Source organism: Phalacrocorax carbo, chromosome 1 (genome assembly GCF_963921805.1).
Source record: "Phalacrocorax carbo chromosome 1, bPhaCar2.1, whole genome shotgun sequence".
Lineage (NCBI taxonomy): Eukaryota > Metazoa > Chordata > Aves > Suliformes > Phalacrocoracidae > Phalacrocorax > Phalacrocorax carbo.
In genome coordinates this window covers 121290316-121316029 of record NC_087513.1, presented here as the reverse complement: position 1 = coordinate 121316029, position 25714 = coordinate 121290316, and the positions used below count along the sequence as shown (strand labels likewise).

The window sequence follows — 25714 nt, the reverse complement described above, 5'->3', positions numbered from 1 at the left end:
TACACATACCTATCTGTGATTATGCTGAACTTCACTCAAACCACCCGTAGTTCAAGCAAAGAGCCTCAAGTGAAGAACGTCACTGTGAAAGGAGCACTGCCGAGACAAGTGGAGAGCTTACCGCCTTACTCCCAAACATGCTTGTACGTATCAGCAATTCACCGATGGCAAACACGCGCTCTTGGCCTCCAGCCTATTTCCCTTAGAGCGGGAGAGGGGCAAAGGCCGCGAAGTTTATTTTGGACTTGAAATTAATGAGTCTGATAACACGGTGAGCTAATGAGATTATTATTGTTTGAAGAAGGAGCTGCAAGATTACTGCAAACTCTGCCGCTTTCCTTTCTCGTTCCGCACCTGCTCTCTACCGAATCAAGGAGGAGAGATGAAGATTCAAAGAGGAAAAAATACTGGAGGGGAAGAATATACAAGTGAGGCATCAAGTAGGTAAAAGTCTGAACACAAAAGTTCCCTTAGAATACAATGTATTAAAAGCTATAAAGAGATAATTAACCTGCTTATTGATTTAGAAGCCTACACATTAGGTGGGCAGCTCATTAAATCCATCAGCATCATCCGAACAGAATCCAGGCACAACAGCATCCGATTTGGTTGCTGGTCTCAGACCAACTGGGTTTGCTCTTCTCCATCTTGCACTCGCAAGCCCTGCACCCAGGTACAGCCTGGCTCTTTAGAAACAGGCTTTCCTTCTTTTTCTCGTTTGTTTGTTTGTTTTAAACCGATCTCCCACTTTTCACCCATCCATCCATCCCTCCCCCATCCCTCCCCCCCTCCCCACAGAGGCCAGCTGCCACCCACCCAGCAGCGAGCCGCCAGCCTGCGCCTCCTTCGCTCCGCGCCCCCCGGGAGGGCGTCCATCTCACCCGGGCGGGGAGGATGCATTTCAGCCGGGGCCCCCGGCCGCGCCGGCGGGACCATTGTGCCCTTCCCCGCACCGCACCCCACCCCCACCCCCGGTACCCCCCGCCGCCGGGCCCGGCCTGGCCGGCACCCCCCCGCCCGTCGGCTCACAAAGGGCTGCGCCTACCGGTGGCACCGGCACCGCCGGACCGAGGGGGCCCGGCGCGGCTCCTCCTGCCGCCGCCGCAGCGGGGGGCGGCGCGCTGGGGCCTTTCGAGAGGGTCGCCCGGTGGAGCCGCCGCCGCCCGCGGGAGCACCGAGGCGGGGGGCGCTGCCCCGGCGGCGCAGGGGCAGCACGGCGCGGCGCGGGGTGGCGTGGCGTGGCGTGGGTAGGGTCCGCCGCCCGCCTTCCCCCCGCAGCCCGGCACCAACCTGCAGTCCCCGCCGCCGCCTCCTCCTCCTCCTCCTCGGGAAAAACCGGAGCTGCTTCTACCCGCCTCAGCCTCCGGCTCCGGGGCGGGCGGCCTTGCCCGCCTCCGCCTGCTGCTGTCCGCGGTGCCCCCCCGGCGGCGGCGGCAGGCTGGCTCGGCGCCGCTGCCCTCGGGAGGCGGGGAAGGGGCGAGCGGGGCGGGCGGCGGCGGCTGCGGGAGCCTCGCTCATTGAGTGCAGCAGCCCCAGCTGTCGCCGCCGCTGCTCCCCGCAGCCGCTACTTCCTGTGCGGCGATGGTTCAGTTCCTCCCGGGCCGCTGGGGGCAGGAGAGCCGGGCGGCGGAGGAGGCGAGGGGGAAGGTCGGGTCAGACAGCGGGGGCGGCCGCCGTTCGTTCCTCCCGCCCTGCCCCGGCCCGGCCAGCGCGGCGGGACCCCCGCCGGCCGCTCTCGCCGCACCGCCCCGCACCGGGACGCGATGCGGCGAAGCCGCCCGCACCTCGCCCAGCCGCCGCTTGCGCCCCCCCCATAGCGCGGGGCGGCCGCCAGGGGGCGCCGCCGCTCCCGCCCGCCGCGCCCCTCGCCGCGGCCCCGCTCCCCCGGGCCCTCCGCGAGGCGGGAGCGGCGCCCGCCCGGGCACGGCCGCTGGCCGGAGCCGTGGCTCCCGTTCCCGCTGGCTGTCCTGAGGGAGAGCGGCCTGCGTCCTCCCGCCTGCCCGGCAGCGGGCCCCGGGGCCGCCGCGGCGAGGAGGTGCGGGGCCCCCCGCCGCCCCGCGGGGCCGGGACCCCGCCGGGCGGGCGGCCGCCGGGGAGGGGTAAGAGAAGCTCTCGGGTCGGAGGGATCCGTGTGGAAGAAACACGGCGGTGGCACCGTGAGGAATCAATAACAGAAATTCTCATAACGTAGGAACCCGCTATGTAACGCTGTTAAATAACGAAATAATCCCGGGTCCGAACGAAGAAGAAAGCGGTAAAGCAGGGGGTCTCGCCTGTAGGGGCGACGCTCCGCATGCGGTAAATGGGCTGCCTTGCGAAGGACTGGGCTTGGTGGAAGAAGCTCTTCACGAAAGGAGCAGGACCTCACCTAGGTTATTTGATTTTGAAGAAATACAGCGCCATAGACCGATAAGATCTTTGTGGTTCCGCGTGTACCACAAAGAAGCCGGTCCGAACGTATTGAAGGGAATACAAGTTTGGTCTGTTTTTTTTCAGAATAAGTCTTGAAAGATAACGTTTTTGTTTGGAGTCTTAGTCATTGTCCTCAGAGTGTGACACGATTGCATGTGGGGGCTGCAGCGGCTGCGTTTGTCCTGGCCAGAGAAATTTAACTCAGTGAGGTGTTCTTTCATGGGCGATAACCCATGGGCGAGACCTTCCTCTCCCTTCTTGGGTGCAGTATGAGGAAGCGTCAAAGCTTGAAAGTTACAAATCTTTTACATAAAATCTTTAAAATTGAAACAACATTTTCCAATGCCAGTATCTAGTGGTAGCCTTCAAACACCTTACTGATGCCTCTGAATAGTTGCTTTTGCTTCTCAAGGTGATGAGAGCTTGCAACTCTCAAAGCTTTTTGTTCGAGATTGCATACGTTCATTACCTCTGAAAATCAGTTCCTTTTTTTTGGTTCCATAATATGGATTTTGAGGAGACTAGTGTTAGGCAGGGACATGGAAAGACAGCGGTCACAGTGCTCTCTGGATCATCACAGTAAAGCAAATACTACCCTCAGTACTTAGGGAGACCCGTTTAAAAAAAAAAAAAAAAAAAAGTGGTTTTAACAGTTATTTAGGTTCCAAATATTCCCCTTTTGCCTGCAGTATGTGATATTCAGAACATTGTAACTTGACCTGCTTCAGAGAAGTACACGAAAGTAATATCTAAATATTTCTGTTCTGTGTTTATTTGAAGTGCCTTTAAATCAGTTGCTGTGCTTTTACAGTCGTCGCAGAACTCAGTACTGGTTTCCAGTTGTATGTGAGTTCTAGTATGAGGCAGAGGCCCTGCCCTTAGGTCAGATGCATATGCTGCTTTTTCTCTTCCTGTCTCCTCCAGCATAGCCTCTTACCAGCAGTTCTGATGAGCCTTATGTATGCTGCTCAGCCCATGCCAGCTTGGCCAATCACAAAGTCTTTGTCTGGTCTCCTGTGCTGGTGTAGCTTTGTAGTAGGCTGCCATAAATTACAGCAGCCTCCGTGGCTTCTCAGAGAACATCGCAGGTGATCTTGGTTCTTTGCATAGCTCAGAACTGGGGCAGGACAAAGGCAATTTAGTTTTCCTCTAAGGGTCCCGGTGCTGAGCCTCCTGTTTGTCTTTATTTCCCATGCTGGTAGTACACAGCTATTTGCAGCTTATTTTGCTGCAACTTCTGGGTTTGTACGACAATGCGCGTAGAGTACAGCTTGCATTTTTTTCTCAGTGTGAGCTTTTAGTATACCTCACAAGTCTGTTTCTAAATAAGAAATAGCTCATTCAGCTTCTAATAGAAGTGGCTGATGATGGTTTGATTGCAGAAACAAAGCATGACATAATTTCTTCCGTCAGAAGACTTTTGAGATTGTATCACTAACAGGAGGACAGTTAAGGTTGCCTGACCTGTTTCTGGTCTGCCTGAATTTTAACTACAGCAAAGTGTAAATTCCCTATTTTTTTAATATACCGGCTGTCCTACTTCACAGTGCTTACATGCATATCGTGTCCACTGAGAGTGTGGTGCATGTAAGAGTCAAATAATCAAAACTAAAATCTGAAAGGATGGTGCATTCATGGGGTATTTTAGCATGAGACAGATACAGAAGAAAAAGAGAAAGAAAAAACATTCAAAGTTTGAGAATAAAAATGGTGGACACAGAAACAGGGTGCAAAAACAATCCCAAAAGGTAGCACCTATAAAGTATACCAAGAAATTAATTTCCACCTTTCTGCTCAGCTGTGTTCTGATATCTTACTGGCAAATGGCATCTTCTTTTTCTCAGCTTCTAAGTGTTGTGGTTTTGGCTGGGACAGAGTTGATTTTCTTCCTAGCAGCTGGCATAGTGCTGTGCTTTGTATTTAATATGAGAATAATGTTGATAACACACCAATGGTTTAGTTGTTGCTGAGCAGTGCTTACACTGGTCAAGGACTTTTCCAGCTCCCCATGCTCTGCCAGGGGCACAAGAAGCCGGAAGGGGGCACAGCCAGGACAGCTGACCCCAACTGACCAAAGGGATATTCCAAACCATATGATGTCATGCTCAGTATATAAACTGGGGGGAGTTGGCCGGGGGGTGGCAGTCACTGCTCAGCGTCTGGCTGGGCATCGGTTGGTGGGTGGTGAGCAATTGCATTGCGCATCACTTGTTTTTTATGTTCTTTTATCATTATTACTACTACTATTATTATTTTGTCTTCCTCTGCTGTCCTATTAAACTGTCTTTATCTCAACCTACAGGTTTTACTTTTTTTTTCCTGATTCTCTCCCCCACCCCACTGGGGCAGGGGGAGGATGAGCGAGTGGCCGTGTGGTGCTTGGTTGCCAATTGGGGTGGAACCATGAGCTTCTCTTTCTCAGCTGGTAAAAGAGCTCTGTGGAGTGCTGACCAGCACCTCTGGAGTGAAACTGAGAGCAGCTGTTCTCATATTCATCCATTATCATCCCCAGGCTTAAAATGAGATGTTCTGCAGAAGCAGTGTTTGTTATGTGCACAAAGCAAGATTTCAAATAGAGCATTACTAGTCTATTCTATTGAGCAAAAACCACTTAACACATCAAAATGGTTGAAATATACTTAAGAGCATCAGGAAAGCAGTTATTTCAGATCACCCCAACAGGTCTGCAGGGTCTGCTGGAAAGAAAGTCCCTTACATTGATCGTCACTCACCAATTCTCCTGAGGACGTGCATGTAATTAGGGGAAGCAGATTTCTCCCCACCTGAAGAAACTGCCTTTTCAATGTTAATGGGGGTTCAGTTCTCCTAGGGTTTGAAATGTTCCCCTTTTGTAGCCATTGCACCTGCTATAGACCCCACCACCACCTCCAAATCTCATTCTGGTTTCTCAAGCTGTGTTAGTCAGAAATCACTGGAGGACATTTCCATGTTAGTTCTCAATACTGAGCTGTGTCTGAGTCATGTTCAACACCTTGGTCCAAAGGCAGCTCCTCGTTACTTCCCATCAACTGCAGTGAAGGCCTGATTAACTTCTGGAGTGAGCGGAAGCCAGGCAACCGTTTGCAGTTTTGTACAGCAGGTACTGCACGAGCCGCGGTACGTCAGCTGCTGAAAGGTCAAAGGGACTTGAAGCAGATGCTGAATTGGGTCTCATCTGTACTTGAAAATTTGCGGGCGCTCCAGCAAGTGCAGGTGCACAGCACTGGGCCCATGCACAAGTGAAAGCACCACCTAGCAACAACACTGTTATTTTCTAGTGCTGACACATCCTATCCTAACTATAAGCTCAAATTCCTAATTAATTGCAGGTCTTAAAAAAACCCCACATAGACAGAATGCATTAATGTGCATGTGATACAAAACATACAGAAAGCCAGCGTTCGTCTCCTGAAGAGGTTAATACTTTAAATCCAACCTAACTGAATATCCTCTTAGCTTACCAAATGGTCAACATTTCCTCTATATTCATATCTACAATATTCTCAGCTTTGTTGTGACCTCAGTAGTGTTGTGCTGTTGATTTTGACAAACGAACAGAAACATGTACTATGAATGCAGCCTTCTAACAATTACGTGAAAGTTAATTACTGTTAGAGCTGAAATTTCTCAACTCATAAAGCATTTTTTTTCCTTTGGGAAAGTCAGCTTTCATTTGGTCACTTTTGCATATACGAGCTTTAAAAAAAAAGTCTTGTCACCATAATTATGAATGCTTCCAGTACGTTAGACGAAATATGACTAGAAATAAAGAAGCCACAAGCTAAAAATACATATACAGCAAGCGTTTCAGAAGGGACTGCCTATCTGCAGTGCCTAACTGTGCATACTTTAAAGGGCCAGCTTTTCACAAGCTGTTGAGTTTGTATAAACAGTTCCCTTCCAGGTGTCTCCATTACAGCTTGATTTTCTCTTGTTTCTCTCTTCTCTCAGTCCTAGTGTTGGTCTCCATTAGGAATGAACTGAGAAAGTCTGATGGACAGGGTTGCTTATGTGACTGGGGGACAGGAATTCCTGATTTAGGAATGCCAGATCATTTTAGCCAGAGGTGGCATCCCTAGATTTTCATCTCCGTGTGCATAGTTGAAAGAACTTCAGGCAGCTGAGCAAAATTCAAGCAGAAAACTTAGGCACCAGAGCGAGGTGGAAGGCGTGAATTCCCTTCATGCACTTTAGACGCCTAAGCGCGTAACTGCCATTGTGGTGGGAGACGGACTTTAAACCGTATTAAATCCAAGTGTAATTTAATTTGGATTTTCCTGATGCCTGGTACATTAGTTGAATAAAAACTTAATGAAACTGCGTACTGCCAACAACGGGTAAGGAGGTGCATATGCTCTACACATACTTGTCTTTCAAAAGGGTTATGAAGTTTAAATCACTAAACAAATACAAAGAAATGCAATGTTATGCTATTTTATTGGGCAGAATTAAGGACAATCAGATTTATATCTTTTCCACTGGAAAATTAATTCTACCTCTTTACAGAAGAGTCTTCCAATACAAAAATCACATGATGCTGGGAAATAGGTCATGCTGCTAAGCAAAGAACAGAACCTTGCACAATGCAAACACACAAAACACAGTCTGCTGCAACTGCAGATCCCTATGCTTTCTCTTGAAATTACATTTGTTATCTTTGGATGCCCTGAGGTGAATTTTAGTTCTGTTCTTCTCACAAGGCACTCGGAGCTAAACCAAACACTCTTGACTTATATTGAAATTGCATTTCCCCCCCCCCGTAATCTAAGGGCTGTATCTTGTGCACCTTCCTAAGGAAAAAAATACCCATTAATGTTAGTGGGAGTTTTTCTCCACAAGGAAAGTAGGATCACAGTCATATACATAATTAGATCTGAGGAAATGTTGGATAAATGCATATTTGCAACCTCAAAAGCCGGAGCAAGGCTTGCTCTCCTAGCAGGGCCTGTTTCCCACTGATAACGCAGGGAGCCCAGCTCAGTGTAAACATCTGTACTGTAGACGCTGAGTGTTAGGTGAAATGAAGCGAGCACATGCTGTGTTGTATGGCTGCAGAAGTGTGGGCCTGGAAGGGACCCTGGAGATCACTTAGCCCAATTCTCTTTTGTCTTATCCAAGGGCTACATAACCACCTCAGGTAAAATTAAGGGCTTTTTTTCTTGTCATGCACCCACGCTGATTTCCTTTTACAAAGAGAAAGCCTTAGGTTCAGATCTGAGTATCTCTTTACTAGGTTTCCTTTCATGAACTTGCTTGTTTTCTCACTTGCATGCATGGAAAGATGCACGTACGTTTGATACTGAATTTTGGTGGCCTGTTCCATCAACCACCTTCTGACAGCTTATGAATCATGCATGGTTCCCAGACGAAGTGTGAAAAAGTCCAGTCCAGCTGATCTATAGAGCGCACCTCTGCAAAGAAATAGGATGGGGTAATGAAAACCCCACTTAACGCATAGGATCAAGGAGACAGTGCCGAGTTTATGGGGGATTCTTAATTCTGAATTTTCTGATAACTGCTGTGGACGTAGGAAATGGATTTGACATTATTTGAGTCTTTAAAGCAATTTTGGAAGCTTAGTCAATTGATTTTCCTTTGCATTGCTGGAACGGTGGATGGGGGCCAAAATGTGAATGCAAATGAGATTCCTCAGCTTCAGGACCGTGCTAGGAGCTTCTCCATCAGCTGCAGTACCTTGCCTTCTAGCTCTCGTGGCACTTGCATACTGTTCAGCTCTGTTATGTTTTTAATGGCAGTCAGCACCGTAGGCAGTGCCTCCGTACTTACAATTGGGTGTTGACAAACCAACATACCTATTTCACTCACTGCTCCAGCAAAAACCTATCCACTCAGAGCTCAGCCGTTGCTGCAGGTTTTGGCCAGAGCTGCTGGCGGGCTGCCCTGTTGTGTATAAACACGTAAAACATGAAAAGGATAGTCAGTGACGAGCAACAGGATGGCATGCCAAAGTTCGAGGAGCTGCGTGCCAGCGAGATTCTTCTGACTGCTCCACGTGGTGACAGGCACAATGAAGCACACTTGAAGTGTTTCTACACAAATGCGCGCAGCATGAGGAACAAGCAAGAGGAACTGAAAGCCTTGGCCCAGTCCCAGAGATATGAAATTATTGGCCTAAGTGAAACCTGGTGGGACAAGTCCTGTGACTGGTGTGCCACGATGGATGGTCACAGGCTCTTCAGGAGGGATAGGCAGGGCAGGCGATGTGAGGGGGTGACACTGTATGTAGCAAAGGAGCTGGAATGCACGGGGCTTGCAGTTGGCGATGGCACAGTTGAGAGCCTCTGGGTAGGGATTAAGGGACAGGCAAATAAAGATGATGTGGTGGGAGTCTACTATACGCCACCGAGCCAGGATGATGACACTGATGAGGTATTCTTTAAGGAGCTAAGGGATGCCTCTAAGTCATCTCCCCTTGTCCTTATGGGGGACTTCAACTTGCCGGATGTCAGCTGGAATAACACACAGCTGATACAAACAGGTCCAGAAGATTCCTCAACCATCTGGGCAATAACTTCTTGGTACAGGTACTAAGGGAACCAACCAGGAAAGGTGCCTTCCTCAATTTGTTACTTATTAACAGAGAGGATCTCGTGGGACACGTGGCGATTGGTGGCTGCCTTGGCCACAGCAACCATGAAGCAGTCAAGTTTAAAATCTGTGGTAATAGGAGGAAAACTGCCAGCAAGACCTCAGCTCTGGGTATCAGGAGAGCAGGCTTCAGGTTGCTTAGGGAACTACTTAGTAAGGTCCTCCGGGCAAAATCTTTTGAGGGTGCTGGGGTCCATCAATGCTGGTCACTTTTGAAGTACCACTTCCTAAGAGCACAGGAGCAGGCAATTTCAAAATGTAGGAAGTCAAGCAGGCAAGGCAGAAGGCCAGCTTGGCTGAGCAGGGATCTTCTAGAAATAAGTTGAAAAAAGAAAGTATATGGCCAGTGGAAGCAAGGCCAGGTGACATGGGAGGACTGCAGAGATGCTGTTCACCACTGTAGGGTGGAAATTCTTGTGCCCAAAGCTCAATTAGAGTTGAAGCTGTCCAGTACTGTGTGGGACAATAAAAAGGGCTTTTTAAAAATATGTTAATGGCAAAAGGCAGGCCAGAAATAACATTGACCTGTTGCTTGGTTAACACAATCACCTCAAAAACAGGGACATAGGCAAAGCAGAGACATTTAATGCTTTCTTCATCCTGGTCTTCAACATCAATGATGGGCTCTGGGGGTCCCTCTCTGGGCTAGAGAACCATGACTGTGGGAATGATAAACTCCCAGTCAACCCTGAACTTGTGTGGGACTTGCTGTCCCCGCTGGATCCCTATAAGGCGATGGGGCCTGATATGATTTGTCTGAGGGTACTTAAAGAGCTGGCTAATGTCATAGTGAGACCTCTCTCAAGGATTTTCCAATGCTTTTGGGAATCTGGCGAAGTCCCAGTTGACTGGAAGCTGGCAAACGTTGTCCCAGTCTTCAAGAAGGGCAACAGGGATGACCCCAGTAACTACAGGCCCATCAGTGTCACTTCTGTGCCTGGCAAAATTATGGAGAACATTATTCTGGGAGATATTGAAAAACACCTGACAGACAACGCAGTCATTGGCCCCAGCTAGCATGGGTTCACTAGGGGAAAGTCCTGCCTAATAAACTTAATTTCTTTCTATGACAAGGTTACCCACCTAGCTGATCAAGGGAAGCAAGTCAACATAATCTTTTTGGATTTCAGTAAAGCTTTCAATACCGTCTCTCACAGTATCCTCCTGGACAAACTGTCCAGCATGCAGCTGGATAAACACATAAGGCAGTGGGTGAGCAACTGGCTGATGGGTCGGGCTCAAAGGGTTATAGTAAATGGGGTTACATCAGGCTGGCAGCCAGTCACTAGTGAGGTTCTGCAGGGATCCATCTCGGGGCCAGTATCCTTTAATCTCTTTGTTAATGACTTGGGTGCAGCACTTGAAGGAATACTAATTAAGTTTGCTGATGACACAAAATTCGGAGAAGCTGTTGACACTCTCGAGGGCAGAGAGGCCCTGCAGAGGGATCTGGACAGCCTGGAGAGCTGGGCAATCACCAACTGTATGAAGTTTAACAAGGGCAAGTGCTGGATTCTGCACCTTGGGCACAGCAACCCTGGATGTTCATACAGACTGGGGAACGAGAGGCTGGAGAGCAGCCCTGCAGAGAGGGACCTGGGGGTTCTGGTCGATGGCAAGTTGCACATGAGCCAACAGCGTGCCCTGGCAGCCAAGAGGGCCAACCGTGCCCTGGGGTGCATCAAGCGCTGCACTGCAGCCGGTCGAGGGAGGGGACTGTCCTGCTCTGCTCTGCGCTGGTGCGGCCTCACCTTGAGTGCTGTGTGCAGTTTTGGGCACCACAGTATATTAAGGATATAAAGATACCAGGAAGTGTCCAGAGGAGGGCCACAAAGTTGATGGAGGGTTTAGAGGAGAAACCCTATGAGGAGCAGCTAAAGTCTCTTGGTTTGTTCAGCCTGGAGAAGAGGAGGCTGAGGGCAAACCTCATTGTGGTCTACAGCCTCTTCACAAGGGGAGGAGGAGGAGCAGGCGCTGATCTCTTCTCTCTGGTGGCCAATGATAGGGCCCGAGGGAATGGCAGGGAGATGTGCCAGGGGAGGTTTAGGTTGGATATTAGGAAAAGGTTCTTCACCCAGAGGGTGGTGGAGCACTGGAACAGGCTCCCCAGGGAAGTAGTCACAGGACCAAGCCTGATGATATTCAAGAAGCATTTGGACAATGCCCTCAGTCACATGGTATGAACTTTGGTGTTGTCCTGTGCAGGGACAGGAGTTGGACTCAATGGTCCATGTGGGTCCCTTCCAACTGAAGACATTCTATGATTCTATGATACTATGAAAAGATAAAGACTGAAATGTGCTAGGTCCCTGATACAGGTGAAAACTTGTTTTCCTGCCTCTGTGTGGAAGAAGTTTCTTCTTCCTGGTTTTGGAAGCTTTTGCACTTCAGTAAGCTGCTGTTACATGGAAGGGGATATGCTTTCCCACTATGGTTTTTGATATACTTCAAAATGCTTTTCTTGAGTAATGCACATCTTTGCCAGCCTGAAACTCAATAAACATGCTTTTAAAAGGACAAGGATTTAGTGGTATTGTTGTATGTATCGTAAAATAAATCTCTCTTGATTTATTAATGTATGAATGAAGCCAGAAAGGATTGTCCAATATTATCTGTCATCATTGTATACAATCCCTGATCTATGGACCTGACTTCTTACTTGGTTTCTCAGATGCGGCTTTGGTGACACTAGCAGAATTGGACTGATATTACAAGAATATACCCAAGAGGAAAACGAGACCCTATTTGTGCCATCAGTTAATGTCATAGGCTAAGGGTATTAGATAACCACCCAAACCCAGGTGGGAACTAGTATGCAAGGTTGTGGCAACATTTACGTCAAACAGTGCGGTTTTTATACAGTCTTTCTGTATGTGTTAATCTTTCCACATGAGTAGTTTTCCCAAGACATACTGAAATGAAAATTGAATGTCACAGTATCTGTTTAGTCTGTACATCTGTTACTGATGCTCTGGTTTACATAATACTGGTGAATTGTTGTGCAGTGCGAGTACACAGTTTTTTATTGCAGATTTCCATATAATTGTCACATTGCTGGCACTAACTAGAGAAGAGAAGGCAGCCAGTGGACATCCCCCTCCCACCCTGCAGCGAGTGTGAAAGGCATTTATAATTCACATAGCCTTAGAAATCTCATGGCCAATGGAGCGTTGCTTCAAAATCTACATTCAAAATCTACATTCACGAACCACAAGTTCTGAGAAATGCCAGTTTCACAGTCATGTTACAGCCTGGATTTGCCAGAAATGGAAATGAGAGTAAGGTATGGCAGATTTGGTGTCATCAGCAGCGCTTTAGCATATCTGCAGTTGGGAAGGAACGTTTGAAAGCATTCGTGTCAGAAGAGAAAAGCAGCGATTACTGATAGGGAGTCTCTGAGGCAGATCCAAGTGGATCATCATATGAAGCAGTCTGTCTTTGCTGTCAGTTGAAAAAAAAACTTATTTGAAAGAACCAGGGATTCATGAAGTGCTGGTTAAGTGTAATTCACAGCAATCAAATGCCCAAGTAAGAAAATCTGCTGCAAAGAAAATGGACAACAGGTGCTTCACAAGTTTCAGTAGGGAGACTGGGGCTGCAAAAGTCTGTTATTGTTGTGCTTGCTCTCATATATACACAGGGAATGAAGAGATCGTTATAGCAAAATAAGTGTGGGACTGATAATCTGGAGTCTAGATTAGAAAGCGCTTCTTAACGCAAATGTTTTCCAGTTATAAATAGTATATCTGTTATTCCAAGTGCAAGAAGTGTGACTGGCTTCACAGTAAGATTTATACCTCTATGAAATCAAATATATGAGTCTGTTATTAAAGGATTCATGGAAGAAGCTCTTTCCATCGTAAACCAGAGCCTGAGTTTGGGGGACCACTCTGAAACACCCTTGTCAAGACAGAAAAAAAAATACATCCAGATAACTTGTTTCTAATACACTTGCTATAGATAATCTGGTGGTAAAGACAGTTAACATTTCAAAGCTTAAACCAATCAAATCCAAAGCAACATACAGGCAAGAGGTTTTGAGTAGAGTATGCTATGGCTAAGAGTTGACTTCACTACTAACACCATGTGAATCACTATGAGAAAGGGGACAGGCAGAAGAGGACAGGAGGCCCACTGAAGCCATCCCAGGGAACAGCTCTACATTACAGAGTGAATCTAATCAAAAGGATGAGGGGATATTCACAGATCTTCCAGAAGATCTCGACATATAAGCACTCCAGAAGGGAGGCTGGACATTGCAGATTATTTGACATTTGCAAGGAGAGACTGATAATGGCACTGCAAGAAGCAAAGGATACTTCTCTTCCATAACACACCCACAAGGCACATTGTCTAAGAACAGAGACCTTTTTACTATAGCCCTATTTATAAGTAAGGATTAATCAGATTTTCACTTGAAGAATGGAAAAGATACTAGCAAGAAGCTGCATGACAAAATTCACTATCCCACACACGAATCCTGCTTCAGTCTCACCAAAGACCACTGAGGGGAAACTGAGCTTCATAAATCATCACAGGAGGCTACACACAGACGTACTATTTCTCACATTCTTCAGGATGATGGGTCTAAAATAATCATCACTGAAAGCAAGCTTTGCATGGTGCCTTGGATTCAGCAATGCTGTACTGCACTGGAGTATTGGAAAACTGCTGCTGCTTTCTTGTTTGTTTTTTTTTTTTCTGAAACACAGTCCTGGGCAAGACTCACTGACAATAATAATAATAATGCATATTCCCTCTTGAGTGGCTTTTGGGATGAGACACAGCTCACGTTTCTTCAAGCAGCACAGTCTCAGGAGCCCTACTGTTTACAGACTTTTTGCAGGCTTGGATAATCATGGGGCTTCCCACCAGAAACTGTGGGATTCCCATGTCGCAGTGCAAAGTGCAGCGGCTGGTGCCACTGGGTGCTGCCAGACACTCGTCTGTGCCAAACACGGATGCAGGGAGAGCCAGGAGACAAGAATTAACTCTAGCCACTTATTACTATGCAACAGCTGCCAGCACTCAGCATGCCTTGGATGGGTGCTTGGAAGTGGGAAACTGGAGACAGTCCCTGGGATGGGACCGGCTGTGCTGGCTGGATCCTCAAGGGACATGCAGGCAATGTGAACCCTGTGTGACAGGCTCACCACAAACCAAAGCCACCCTCAGGCTGGTGAGATGGAATAGTAACTGATGGGTGAGAACACCTTAGCAAGCAGACCAAAGTGCACCGAGCTGTGCAAGTTATCCGTCCAGACCAGGCCAAAGTCTTATGATAGACAGCTGTATAGTGTGTGCACTAGTTAATTCCAGTGGAGATTTGAAGGAGAAGAAAAATTCCAGTGTTGCTTGAACTATGGATCTTGTGTAATAGAAGTACTTTGCAGTATACATTACAGGCTCTCACAAGGGAAGATTAATGTGTCATTTGCTTATGGTGCATATAAACAAAGAATATGGTTACTTGTATTAAAATTTTCTCTTTTAACTATAAGTATTTGAAGTTTAATCGTTATTGCACCAAATACATTTATCACTGATGGATGTTACCACAAAAATATTAATTACTAATAAACTACAACAAAGAGGAGGTTATCATATCTAAACCAAAACATAGATGTCTCCAAAAAACATCTTTCGAATTTGCTGCGTTTAGTGATACTGAGAGTTGAAATTTTCAAACTTGTCTCTTCGCATGACCCGTAAAGAGTAAAAGAAGCAGCATGGTCTGGCTTTGCTCTTATTGTATTACCATCTCAACAGAATTTCATGAAGAGACACTTGCTCGTGTTAAAAATGACAGTATCCTCAAAATGTGAAGTAAAAAAAAAAAGAATACATGGCAAGATGTTACAATCAGCAGCTGTTCAGTACTGGAGTAAGTGTCGTTTAAGATAAATTCATAAAATATGAAGAAGTCCAATTACTTGAGCAATTAGAATATCTGAAAAATACCTTCTGGTTTTTTTTTAAGTTAGAGGAAAGGAGTGGGTAGCCTTTCCTTTGTTTAATAATTTAAACACAGACAGGTACCACTGAAGGTTCTACAGCAAATAACTCAAATATGAAATATTGGCTTTCACACAGTTTTAAATGAGTTCCATTCTTTATCAAAAATCCTTGGCACAAATTAGTATCAAATTCATTTTCTTTTTTACTGACATTATACCAGTATATTAAGAATGTAAAAATTAATTATTTGGATAGATGCATTAAAGGTAGGTAATTATTTTAGTAAGTATACATACAGATTCTATTTGTAAGAAAGATGTATGAAGTTGTGTAAAACTATATATGATTGCATAATGACTTGCATAATGACTTGCATAATTAATAATTTCAATGCAATAATCATCAACTTCTCCAAATGAAAAGAGCAAAAAGATGAAGGACAAAAAAAGATTAAGATTGATTATATAGATCAGTGAACATCCAACTATGCCTTAAGTCATGAGTGAAATGACTATGGATTCAAAATAGAATAACTGAGTACCACAATTTCCAATCTATGATAAACTTGTGTCTATAAAAAAGGGCTTTTTTCCTCATACAGAATTTGATATGGGAATATTTCCTGCAGCAGAGCTTTTAAAATGCTGACTGTTGAAACGCTAAAGATGTGATACAGGCACGTACACATACACCTGAATAAATGCAGGTACATTTTGCCTGGCTCGCAGCTCCCAGTTACCTTCAAGACAGAAGAAATACGTAGACTGGAGATGAGCAAACTGCATCCCTCACCTTGCAGGCAGCCCAGGCAGCCTCTCGCCTGCAGGCTGTAAAACATAGCCCAGGGAGCCAGACGGGGCCCAGAAAGGAAGGCTCAGACGCACGGGTAGCACAACCGCCTGCGCACCTACTGCAGTGTGCTGCAGGGAGCCACAGCCTCGCCCAGGGCTGCCCGCTCTGGCTGGGTTTGCATCACACGTCTGGGGAAAAGAAGTGTGACAAAACAAGAGAGAAACTAGTCGAAACGAGCCATCGATCACAACCTCTTGTGCCTTCCAGCCGGCTGAACAATTTCAAGTCATGGCTGAAAGCTGAGCTATGTGTCATGGCTCCTGGCACGCTGAAAGGTCACCTTAGAGGTACAGTGCTGTGATGCCATCAGCTTTTCCCAACTTATTTAAGTGGTAATAAAACACAAGGGAGAAACAAATCAGGTTGGACTAGATGATCCCTGAGGTCCCTTCCAACCTGGGATTCTGTGAAATCCTTCTGGTTTGGATCCTGAAACAAAAAATTATTGTCCTAATGTCATATATCAACCCGCTTTTGTTTCATGTGTGTGCAGACCAGCTTTCCAGTTGTAGGACTAACTGTTGGAAGCAGTGAGAATGTAGACAGTAAAGTTAATATCCTGCTTTTCTCCTTTCAGATCAACAAAATAGTACTTTCTTACAATATATTCCACCGTGCAGTTTACAGAACAAGTATTGATGATTTGAGTGTTTCATAAAATGGTCTGAACATGGGGTTTTGGGAAAAACAGTAGAAGCTTCCATTTCCAGCTGGGAAAGAGCTCATTAAAAGGCATAAGATCAGCTTAAATTCTGCCAAGAGGGAGAAACAAGAAGGCAAAAATATCCCAAGGTAGGCTGTTACTGGTATGGGTTACTTGCCTTGCTTTAAATTTAAGACATATTTAACAAAGGGGGTGTTTTCAGTTACTCTTTGGAGACTTTAAAAAGAAATCTACTCCGCTTTTTATATTTTTTCCTTGGGTGTCATTGCTCAGGACTACTGGGTTCTGCTGTTACAGCAGCCATTAAATCAGAGGATGATGCACACCAGCATCTCCATGTTTATTTACCTACCTCTACACTTGGGATGGTCTTCCTAGTTTTTAGTGGGTGTTAATTATTTTACTGTGAAGTACAGTAGGACACCTGTGCCTGAAAAATGTCTCCTGTGCCACTTGATTGCCTTTTAAGTAAGTTCTCCCAAGCTGCCCCAGTGTGGCCACCTCACTAGTTAAATGGAAAGGCAATCCTAAATTCACTCAAGGATGTTCGACATACTGAACTTACCCTTCCCTGCTGCGTTTCTTGCTGCTGGTAACTGGCTTGTCTCATCAAGCAGTGCTCCACAACCTTGGCCCTGTCGCCGGTCCATATAGACAGCTTATTGGGGAGGGGGGATACAGACACCTTCTCATGGTGGATATCTGCATGGAGGTGGTTTCTACCTTGTTGCATGCAGGTGTATTTTAACTCAGATTTGCTCCTTGTGAACCTGATTCAACACCTATTAAAGCAATGGGAACCCTTGCACTGACCACGTTAGGAGGTGCAGCAGGCTTGGGCTGCTTGGGTTTGGGTTGTTAACAGGTTTTCAGAGCTTCACCAGCAATGTTGGACTATCAAGTGCTGTACCTGTGTAGGGAGTTTCTGGCCATCAGCATGGGATGACACAGAAGAGAGGAGCTTTGCTTAAGTTATGCTTTGAAATGTCACTGAGATAAGAGGAAATACCTGCAGTCTTGAGTTAAAGATTTCCTAGGCTCACTGCCGGAAGCTCATATGCATCTATGATGATAATATATGGATATACCTAACTATTCCCTTAACAGCATTAAATTTTATAGCTCTTGTTTTACAAAACCTACTGTTCAAAGTAGTCTGAAATTATTAAGTGAGGAGTTTAAGGGCAGTTTCTCTCAGAAGAAAAAATGAAACCCAGCAACACAGACAAATGTAGTGCAGAAAACCAGAAACAATTAAGACAGGTCTTAAGAAAGATTAATTCAGTGTAATTGCCTTGTCAGAAAGAGGAAGGGAATGTCATGTTCATGTCGTTTTTCTCTTCCCCTAAATCAAGAAATGGAATTAAGTGAAACTGATGCAATCACAGCTCCCATTTGGCCACAATATTGCGGCTGTGCCAAACAGTGACAGCTGTAATCTCTGCCACGCATACGGCCATGGCACAGCGCAGGGAGTGCGGGAGGCAGCTCCAAGGAGCCCTGTATTACAGCTCTCTCCAAAGAAAATACCTTCATTTTCCCTTTCTTTCTTTTCCATTTTGTGTACACTAAGTATTTTTTGCATGGTAGTGTTATCTTCTATAATGTGTCAGAAACTATGCACAAATATTTACAGTAAATAGACACAGTATATGGCAGTTTTGTTTGCCATTTGCCTGAATTCACCCACTAGTTAAAATTAAGAAAAGGTTCATATTAAATTGAAGGGCAAAAGATGCTTTCTGAACACAGGCACAAAGGAACGAATCATGGAGAGAGGAGGGGAAGGAGGTGGTCTTGACAGCCAAAGGTATGAAGTGGTGTTTTGTGTGGTGAGGGTGAGCAGAGGCCCACAAGCTGTGGGAAGATGGTCTGGGGAATTCTGCACAGCCGGAAGTCATTATTAGGAAGCAAATAATAACTGATGAAACACTTGATCAAAGACAGCGAAGAGTGGCATGGCATAACATTGTTGACGACTGTTCAACAGTCAAGTCAGCTTTCAAAACGGCGATCTGGCTACCCAAGAAAGACAGGCAATACTTGTTGGGAAGTTCACTCTAAGAAAAAGGAAACCAACATCCTGCCCAAGGCAAACACAGAGGCCACAGAAGTAGTGCTCTTCCTCTCCTGGGGCTGAGCCTCGTGATGTAACCCAGACTACACAGCCTGCCAAACTCAATAGGCCATTCATTTTTAACAGCGCACACCAGCGTTAGCATCACAGCCTCACATGACACATAACAAATTTTAGGACCTTTGAGGAATTTGGAGGCTACTGAAAGAAAATAATTTCTGAATTAGGAAGGGGAGCCTGGACAGGCAGTGGCTCTGGATACGTGGCACACCTAGCAAGTGTGGTGTGAGCTGAGGGAGTCAGTTTTGATGCTCCAACTTGTATGTAGGCAGAAACCTGTGCAGTCAGGGTGGCCTTATTGCAGCCGAAGGAGGTCTGTCTTCCAAGGAAGTAAAACTGACTGAATCATTCAGGAGGGCAACATGGTAACAACTAATGGGAAAGAAGAAAAACCAGATAAGCATTGGTTTAGCACAAAACCATGCCTGAAGACAAATGTAATCAAGATGCCACAGACATGACAAGAAGAATATCTTCAGTTTCCTATACATCAGCTCTTGATGACTGGGTAATAAATAAGATCTGGGATTTCTGAAGTAGCTCGTGCTGTTTAGATTAATAAGGGAAGAGTGATAATTAGATCATAGGCTGTAAATATCCATCTACACGGGAACAAAAATCTGCTAAGTGAGGGCTCTTCAAACAGAAAAGTCCAATTGACTAGCTAAAGCTATAAACTCAAACTGAAAATGACATGTAAAATCTGAAAAATGAGGATAGATAACCATTACCAAGCTGTACTAATGTTGGCTTTCCTGTTTCTGGCAATCCATTAGAAAACTGTACCAATGGCTGTGGTGGATTTCCTACTTCTGACAATCTTGAAGTTGAAAAAAAAGCTGTGTTTGTTTGGAGTTTTTTAGTGGGTTTTTCCCCAAAAGACATGGTTCTAACATAGTTTTGGGGAAAGTAGATTGTGTTATAGAGATGCTCACCCTACGTAATCACAACTCCACTCAATTTATAATGTGCAAATCCCTCTTTTGTGCAAACTCATCCATTCAAGGTGCTTAGCAGGGTCGGTCACAGGTTAAAGGGCTAAATTTCTGTGGGAACTGCTTGTCAAATATTGGCAGCCCTTCACTAAGGCATCCTCATTAAATATAGTTCCCTTTAAAGTCACAAATGTGTGTGAGAAAGACCCAGAAACATGCAGACCATCACTGGTAAAATTACAATTTTCTGTAGAGATTTTTCTCAAGTAGGTATAAACAGAAAGAAAAATTGTTCAAAAGACAAAGGGGAAGGTCTGCAGTTGAAATTAACTGTCACATCCATCGAATCTATGGACAAAAACCTAGTAGTTTACACTAATCAAGAATTATTCCCAAATTCCCACCTGTCACAAATAGATAGGCTGGGCTAAACAGACCATAATAAGTAACAAGAGGATAGAGGAAATCGGACAGAGGTTGAAGGGGAGGCTAAAAGCTTGATAATTGATGTTTTAGAAAAAGAAGAAAAGTTTCAGCAGACACTGGCCAGTAGCTTAATCCAGCCCCAGTATAAGTGAATACATCTCTAGCCTCCTGCAGTGAGTACTGTGGATGAGGCAGTTGCGCAGTAGGATGGGCTAATGGCACTGCCCGGTCATGCAAAGTGTGAACACATCTGGGATCTGCCTTAATCTGCAAAAAATCAGGGCAGCGATCCAATCAAAAGAGGCAGTTTGAGCAGTTTTCTGCCTCTATTCTCCCTCCCCATCAAGGCACGGAGAAGCACGTTACTACAGAGTATAGAGCCCAAGGGTTTGTGCAAACATGCATGACCATCGGTGGCAGATGAAGTATATGTCCATCTATAAGAATAGACTACCCTGTAGGACTACCAAGACATGGAGTGCATTCCTTGGGTTATTTCTACACCCTATTTTTGCAGCTTTTCAGAACAGTGCCAGAGTCCCTCTTCTTAATACAGATTCAATCAAAAGCAAACCGCTCTTGGGCTTTTGGGAAAGGGAGTCCACATCTGAATTTTACACATGATTTGAAATGTGAGATTGAAGTAACTTTCTATGAGATTTGCTTCCAGAATGGAGGCACTATTGATTGTGCAGCAAGGTTCAAAATCAAATTAAATGCATTGATTTGCTCCTAGAAAAATCATGTACAAAAGAAGCTGTTTCTCTAAGTGAGTCTCCTAAAATTAAAAGAGAACGAAAGAAATTCCCATTGCTTAATAAAAACTCTTCCTATCTGACAGAGTCTTTGTCTGTTTAGAGAGAATTATTTTTAGCTCTGATTGTGAAGAATACTAGTGGAACAGCTCTTGTGTGAGTCACAGCAGGTAAGCAGCAATGCTAAAAACGTAGCTAGGATTTTGCTAAGTTGCTGGGACGGTAGCAAAGGTGATGTTGTGTCACCTAGGAAGATAAAAATTATGCACTTTTTACAAATTCAGACTAAAATGTAATAGCAGTCAGACTTTGAGAAGGAACATTTCTACCCATTGTATCAAACTGAATCTGGTTTTCTGCCCTAGTACAGCCTGATATATTTTGGGATATTTTCTTACCAATCTTTTTTCTCCTCTTCTAGGAATGTAACAAACCAGTCAGCTTACAGCATTATACATCAGCAGCCAAGGAGGGAACAGGGAATAAGACATTTCTACCAGTTCCATTTGCAAAAGTCGTATTAATCAAAATCAAGCACTGTGGTACTTTTAAGCAGCCATGGCTGCTGAACCCTGGAGCTTTAACTTGTCATTTAAACAGTGGGGTTACTGCTTTTGTAAGCAGTCGTGTCTGAGCTCTCCGTAATTTGGGAAAACAGAAATGTGAAGTAAAACTCCCCTTTTATTTCCCTTATTCTGTCTCAATTAGAAAGGCTGTGATTCCCAGGGTGAGATCCTGCTGAGCAATACCGTCATAGTATTTGCTTTTCATTCAGCACAATTAACAGGTGATTTGCAGCAATGCATGGTGGTGAGGGCAATTTCCTCCCCACGCACTGCCCAAAGCCTTGCCCAGGGTGCCAACCCTGTGTCTTGGAGCAAAACATGGGTCCTGAGCCCTTGAAGTAATGCTAGCATCAGGGTCAGAGCAATAATTCCCTAGGGCTATGGGAACCCCTGCCCCACCTGCCACAAAATCCCTGCCGGAAGGAATGCTGGTGGGAAAAGGGTCGGCTGGAGAGAGTTCCCACCGTGGGCAAGGGACAGTCTTGTTTGGAGGTGGCCACGGTAGGAGAGCATGCCTTTGGGAGCTAGGCATATATATAAAGAGAAAGAAGGGATAATCAATGAACATGTGTGGGGTAGCTGGAGAAGAGAGGAACAGGTGGATGAGATGGAATGACATAGCTGTGACATACAAAAAGGAAGGGGAAAATGCACACAGCTTGTGCGTACAACCAGCCCAAGCCCTTGGCATTTGCTCCCCTTCTCTCCCAGCCCCTTTGGGCTGTACCCTCAGCTAGGCTAATGCAGCACACCCAGGCAGAAGGCAATTAAACTTCCCTCTGTGCACCAGCGGGGACTCTTTATTGCTTTAGAAGGCACGCTCCCCAGGGCCTAAATTGAGCCTTAATCTACAATTGAGCAGCACTATAGGGGCTCTGCTCTTGACTGGAGTATCTGGGAATTACTGCAATGTAAACAATAATTTCATAAAATTAATGTAAGCATGTTGTTAGATTGCAGAGTCACATATTACCGTTTAACAATCCTGGCGCAAAGTTGCTTATGCATAGTCTTGCAAAGGGTTTAATTGGGAGGGCTAGATAGCTATGGAGGGTATTACTCAGACATTTCCTCTGAGGGTAATATGGGTTGCTCTGTCGACAACCCAGTAGATCCATATGGAGGATTCTGCATTAAAACTGGCTATTATTTGAGGCTTTTCAGAGAATTTGCTTGCTTTGCTTTTTAAATATGGACACAAGAGAAAAGGGAAAACTGTTTCTGAAAAGTTTCACTGTTGTCACTTGTGGGAGTAGTTTTTCTTTCATTTTGCTGTGGCTGCATACTGTTTTCCTCCTTGGTAAAGCAGTTTTAAAATACACAGGCTAAAAAAGAGCAGACACTGCGTGTTTTTATTAAGTATTACTAGTTACTGCAGACGGCTTATGATTTGGATAAATTTCCCAGGTGAAACCTTGACCTCACGGTGGTCAGGAACAACTCTCTGCTGACTTTGTGGGCTGAGCAGGGGGAAAGCAGTCTGATGGCACGATATTGTTGGTGCATCCTCTTTTCCAGAGATACTATTTCAACACAACCCACATTGAGCAAGTCTAAGCAAACCTTAGCCTGACTTTCGGTTTTACACTTGAAGGTCACAAGTCTCAGTTTTGTTTAATCTGCACACGGACCTACTTCTAAAATGGTGGAGTCTTCCCACAAGCTCGTCTGGTGTCTTATCTCTAATGTCCAGGAAATGAGCCTCCCCACTACTGTCATACTGCTATGTTAAGAAAGAGGTTTGGTAAGATATTGAGAATGAAAACCGTACATGACTTTGTTAATTAAAAAAAAAAAAAGAAAACCAAGAAGCTAGCATAGGCCATCGTCATGCTGAGAGATACTGAAGGGTTGTGGTAATCGGAAGACTCCAGAGGGCACCAAAGCTACCGTACTGTAAAACTGATGGATGTCAGGATTGTATACATTGACCTTTTGCTTACGTATTATGATGACTTTCTGTTGTTACCCATCACCTGTCACCTATGCAGATATTCCCAAATTTGAGTAACAAACTAGAAATTCGTGATGAATTAGAACTGCAAGGACTGCCGCAGTAATCAGCAAGACTCTTATTTCCACACCTTGCCTGTTTTGCATTAAAGTAATTTCTGTGACAAGATAATTACTTTTTTCTTTTCCTAATGAGTTCGTTCAACCAGCTTGGTAAATGATATGTGCACATTCCAAATTCTGCTTATTTACAGCACCGATGGGCACCTCTATAAATGTCTAGCTTAATTTTGTAGTGAGTTATGGGTGGTGGAGGCCACTAATAAAGTCATCCTTTATTAGCCTTGACTCAAAAGCTGTGACAGTGATTGCTATAAGGCAATAGAAATTGCGCAGGATGTTGACAAAACACAATAATGGCAATAAGAAATGTAAGTATTTTTGTTACCTGGAGACCAGACAATCTGTGCAGGCTCTGTATCTTGTTGTATGCATTTGTAATACTTCTCTCCGTGCATCCTGTTGGCTGCAGGAAACTTAAGACTACAGAAAACTTGACTCTAACTCTCAGCACGTGACTACTCCCCAAAAGTGCAGCACTAATTTGTACTGCTGATCGTGAATAAATAACTGTCATGGTTTTAGCAGGGATGGAGTTAATTTTCTTCCTAGTAGCTGGCATAGTGCTGTGTTTTGGAATTAGTATGAAAATAATGTTGATAACACACTGATGTTTTAGTTGTTGCTAAGTAGTACTTGTACTAGTCAAGGACTTTCCCAGCTTCCCATGCCCTGCCGGGTGCACAAGAAGCCGGGAGGGGAGGGGGCACAGCCAAGAGAGCTGATCCAAACTGACCAAAGGGATATTCCATACCATATGATGTCATGCTCAGTATATTAACTGGGGGGAGTTGGCTGGGGGGAAGCAGTGATTGCGGCTCGGGGACTGGCGGCGTCAGTCAGTGGGTGGTGAGCTGTTGCATTGCTTGTTTGGTTGTTTTTTTCCTCCCTCCACAGGTTTCATATCTCTCTCACACACACATTATTTTAATTTTAATTATATTATTGTTGTTATTATTATTATTACTATTACTGTTTTATTTTAACTATTAAACTGATCTTAACCCATTATTTTTCTTAGTTTTGCTCTTCCTATTCTCTTCTCCATCCCACTGGGGTGGGGGGAGTGAGCGAGCAGCTGTGTGGTGCTTAGTTGTTGACCACGACAATAACTCATTGAAGAAAATATGTATTAACAGTAACATAACACAGGAAATGTTTGAGTGGAGGCCAGGTAACAAACCACAGCAACATTCACAGTCTTTGCAAAGAGCCTGCCTGTTTATCTCGTGCTCTTTTCCTATCTGCTATTGTCCAGAGCTGGAGACAGGGTGTTAGGCTAGGCAGACCTTTGGTCTGACACATGTACGTATGTGTGCTTACACACAAGCACCAAACCACTCATTCCTCTCTGCTTCCCGCTTGCGTGTCCCTTGCTCCCTTCCCACCTTGTTTACAATGCCCTGGCACGCACTAGCCCCCGCTCCCCCCAAGTATGCATGCCTTCAATGGAGTAAACAGTTACCTGTAGTTAGAAATTTGTCTTTTGAGAGGTATTCCCATCCAGGAAGGGGGCAACTAGACCAGGAGCTTACAGGGAACAGTGAGCAGGATGTTGAGGAGCATGATGAGATACAAAGCAGACCAGAAGACAGGCGGAATAATCCTGAGACTCTGCATGCTACGTGACAGCTGAGTAAAAGTGTGCTGAAGGAGCTGAAGCCATGAGGCTATGAGGGGAACCGCATCAGGGAGAGGCTGGGGGGACAAGGCAGGGCAGGAGCAGGAGCCAGGTCAGCAGTTCAGGCGCAGGTGCAGTTAGGTGCCAGGCTGAGCAGCAGCATGCCGGGGCAGTCACCCCAACTAGCAGCTGAGCAAGCAGCCTAAAAGCAAAGCTCCTAGGCAGCACTCAGAAACCACACTGTACAGTGGTCGCCTTCAGCACAAAGGAGACAAGGCTTGACAGAGGCGTATGGCTTTTCCATAGGAGAAGCCCATTTCCCACCAGCCCTGAGGGCAAGTTTGTTGTCTGTAGAGGAAAAGGGGGCAGGAGGCTGGTGACAGCTGTCTAAGCCCAGCCCTGCTCTCACAGCCCAGCAGACCCCTGGAGAAGAGCCCATCAACACCATTAGCCATCCCAGATAGCACCATTAGCTATCTGGGGAGTGACAAATTCTCCCGCTGCCTACCCCCTGCTCTGAATAGGAGGGTGGTCATATAACTTTCACCATCTTCTATCTCAGCAGAGCTTTGACAAGGGGATCCAACTTTTCTCTGGCTATCACTGGACAGTCCCTGCCCCACAAGCAGAGGGGGCTGAGGAATCCAACTACCCACTTATCTTGACCTTCCCTGCAGCCACTGAGCAGGAGGAGTGTTTCTCCTTG

At 45.5% G+C, this 25714-nt stretch overlaps 1 protein-coding gene and 1 long non-coding RNA gene across 4 annotated transcripts in view; both read right to left on the bottom strand.

Annotated features, from left to right (window-relative positions):
- The window catches only part of AGPAT3 (1-acylglycerol-3-phosphate O-acyltransferase 3), a 95346-nt gene extending 93958 nt beyond the window's left edge, over nucleotides 1–1388 (bottom strand). For 2 of the 3 annotated variants that reach the window (XM_064472646.1, XM_064472641.1), the window contains exon 1: nucleotides 1291–1388. The gene's annotated coding sequence lies outside the window, so the exon portion shown is untranslated. The remainder of the gene's footprint in view (nucleotides 1–1290) is intronic. The other variant, XM_064472662.1, reaches the window with a different exon arrangement.
- Nucleotides 1389–6830: 5442 nt separating this feature from the next.
- On the bottom strand, nucleotides 6831–25079 carry LOC135316234 (uncharacterized). Its single transcript, XR_010375671.1, has 2 exons — nucleotides 24853–25079; nucleotides 6831–7823 (listed from the first exon to the last, which is right to left on the bottom strand). It is a non-coding gene; the product is annotated as an uncharacterized LOC135316234 (long non-coding RNA).
- Nucleotides 25080–25714: the final 635 nt, after the last annotated feature.